Source organism: Limulus polyphemus, unplaced genomic scaffold (genome assembly GCF_000517525.1).
Source record: "Limulus polyphemus unplaced genomic scaffold, Limulus_polyphemus-2.1.2 Scaffold6361, whole genome shotgun sequence".
Lineage (NCBI taxonomy): Eukaryota > Metazoa > Arthropoda > Merostomata > Xiphosura > Limulidae > Limulus > Limulus polyphemus.
Genome location: NW_013671971.1, coordinates 3,366 through 6,974, shown reverse-complemented (window position 1 = coordinate 6,974; position 3,609 = coordinate 3,366).

The window sequence follows — 3,609 nt, the reverse complement described above, 5'->3', positions numbered from 1 at the left end:
ATTAAACAGAACATAATAATGACATGAATTAAACAAAACATAATAATGACATGAATTAAACAGAATATAATAATGACATGAATTAAACAGAACATAATAATGACATGAATTAAACAAAACATAATAATGACATGAATTAAACAGAATATAATAATGACATGAATTAAAGTGAATATAATAATGACATGAATTAAACAGAATATAATAATGACATGAATTAAACAGAACATAATAATGATATGAATTAAACTGAACATATTAATGACATGAATTAAACAGAACATAATAATGACATGAATTACACAGAATATAATAATGATATGAATTCAACAGAATATAATAATGACATGAATTAAACAGAACATAATAATGACATGAATTAAACAGAACATAATAATGACATGTATTAAACAGAACATAATAATGATATGTATTAAACAAATATAATAATGACATAATTAAAGAGAACATAATAATGATATCAATTAAACAGAACATAATAATGATATGTATTAAACAGTATATAATAATTGTTACGATAGCGGAAGTCACGTGATGCTGGAAGCATACGCGCTGGAGTTTCTACAAGGATCATGACTGTTCCTCGCAACTCTAGTCTTTTCTAGGCACCCTCTATTTTAGTATATATGCCCAGCAAATAAAGCGGAGATAATTGCAGATAGGGAGATATAGAGACAGATAATAGAGTCAAGTCGTAAGTAAAGTGCATGAATCGTTGTGAATTATAGCGTGTGTTCAAGTGAAAGTGACTGTGGAAATTCTGTGTATTGCAAAGTTGTATTGAGAAAGAATAAACTAGTTTTATTTAAGAAAGGACTTGTATCGCTGAAGTTCTTCGTAAAGAATTTTTACGGGAAATTAACAAACAACCAGAGACAGAACATAATGATAAATGCAAACAAAATTTTATGAAAGTTTTGATCAGTATCAAACAGAATAACAATAAATAAAATAAGGCCTCTCTCCAAGTCAATACAAACTATGAGTATGGACAACAATACGTATCAGTGGTGTGTGTGTGTATGTACATGTGCAGCACTCAGGCACTGTGTACGTATTGTGAGATGGCAAATTCTATTTATTTTATGATTATGATTATATTTATCATTTCCTTCTAGAATTTAGATTTTCAATGAATTTTGAGTAAATATATATGTGTGTGTGTGATGAAACTGACACCAGCTTCCCTAGAAGTGACGTACAGATACTATTAATGTAGCACAAGAGCATGTAAATTTATGATCACATGAGGTTGTACTCTCATGACCTACTCTGTGAATAAACAACCTGCCAGAAGCTTTACTAAGAGAGAAAGATAATTATTGAAGGGTATAGTTATTGCTATTTGTCACTGAACATTGTTATTGATATTAAAAGGTATTGTTTGAATATTCTAATTTCTGTATTTTTTTTAATTAGGTTTTTATTTTTGGGCCTTTTTCCTGGTTCCATTATTACTGATTTATTAATATTTATGATAAATAATTTATTAATATTGGTGTGAAGTCCCAGCCAGGCATTTGTTTAGTAACAGTGTTGAATTTATTTCTACGTTTTTGTTGTTGAACCCTGATTGTAGTGGCATGTTCATTTTAGACCATTACGGTATTGTAGCATGTGTGAGAGTTCCAATGGAAGTCCAGTATTACTACAGGCTGTACTTTATAGGTATGCCAAGATCACTGTTCAGTTTAAAGGTTTTACAGATTATTGACTGTTTGTTTCCTCAAGATATGATGTAACATTAGCATGGTTTGGGCTTATTTTTTCCAATGTAACAAAACTTCCTGGTAAATAAGGTGTCAAAAATTAGTTGAATAAAGATTCAAAATTGCCAAATAAACATTAATTGTATTTTTTGGAAATAAATAAAGATATAAAAATATCAAAATTATTGTCTTTTTTAGGGGCCTTTGTAACTGGATCTTTTTTGAGAGTCAATGTATTTTATTTTTTTTGACAACCAATAGAGCCTCCCAAACAACTTCTGGAAATTTCCTTAAAACTGAGCCCTGTAAAAATATAAACCTACTCCTTGTGTTTTACTTGTAAAAAGTTTGTATTCCTTTATTAAAATGGCTTCTTTGATTTTACATTTATTAATATTAGGTTCTCGACAAACAGTTTTAATAATTTTATTTTCACTACAATGTGGAAATAAGATGAAAGCCTATGAAAATTATGCTTTGCCTGAGTGATGATGATATTATAGTAAGTAATTTACTTTAAATTTCATACTTCTTGGAGGGCTAGTAAATAAATTAGGGAAGAGGAGATGCCAAGAGAGCAAATTGCACAATTCTCTCACTAAGGGAAATTCTAGATTTTCTTATAATACTGCCTTATAAAAGTAGGAACTTAAACTTATATACTATTAAAATATGGATAATTAGCTACGTTTGTATGTTATATTTATTGATATATCAAGAAAAGAAATTAGTTTAATTAAACTTTGAATGTAACTCACTAAAACCTTATGATATGTGCAGAAAAAGATGCATGTGGAGAGATGGTTAATATGACTGTTGTTGTTCCATTCTTATGTTCATATGACTGTTATTGTTCCATCCTTATGTTAATATGACTGTCATTGTTCCATTCTTATGTTCATATGACTGTTATTGTTCCATCCTTATGTTAATATGACTGTTATTGTTCCATTTTTATGTTCATATGACTGTTATTGTTCCATTCTTATGTTAATATGACTGTTACCAGTCATATTAACATAAGGATGGAACAAGTAACAGTTATATTAACATAAGAGTGAAACAATAACAGTCATGTTAAGATAAGGATGGAACAATTACTTGTTCCATTCTTATGTTCATATGACTATTAGTGTTCCATCCTTATATTAATATGACTGTTACTTGTTCCATTCTTATGTTCATATGACTATTAGTGTTCCATCCTTATATTCATTTAACAATCATTTTTGTATTTAATATCTAGAAATATTTAACAATCATTTATGTACGTAATATCTAGAAATATTTAACAATCATTTATGTACTTAATATCTAGAAATATTTAACATAATTATTTATGTATGTAATATCTAGAAATATTCAACAATCATTTATGTACATAGTATCTAGAAATATTTAACAATCATTTATGTACATAGTATCTAGAAATATTTAACAATCATTTATGTACGTAATATCTAGAAATATTTAACATAATTATTTATGTACGTAATATCTAGATATATTTAACATAATTATTTATGTACGTAATATCTAGAAATATTCAACAATCATTTATGTATGTAATATCTAGAAATATTTAACATATATACATAATGTACTTACTCCATTGCACAAATACGAGCCACTGAAGTAAATCTAGTTGATAATTTGTGACGTCCTAACGAATTTCCTCCACTGAGGCTCCCAACAATTTGGATACCTTCCAATCCAACCCACTCCAGATTTTCGTCAAAGAATCCATGATAACATACAACCTTGCATAAAAAATAACATAAAATGTTTTATTTTCCCAATCAAATTAATTTTTCAAATCAAAAACTGGTATCAATATACTTTTTCTTATTTAAAACAAAATTACGCATATTCCAACAAG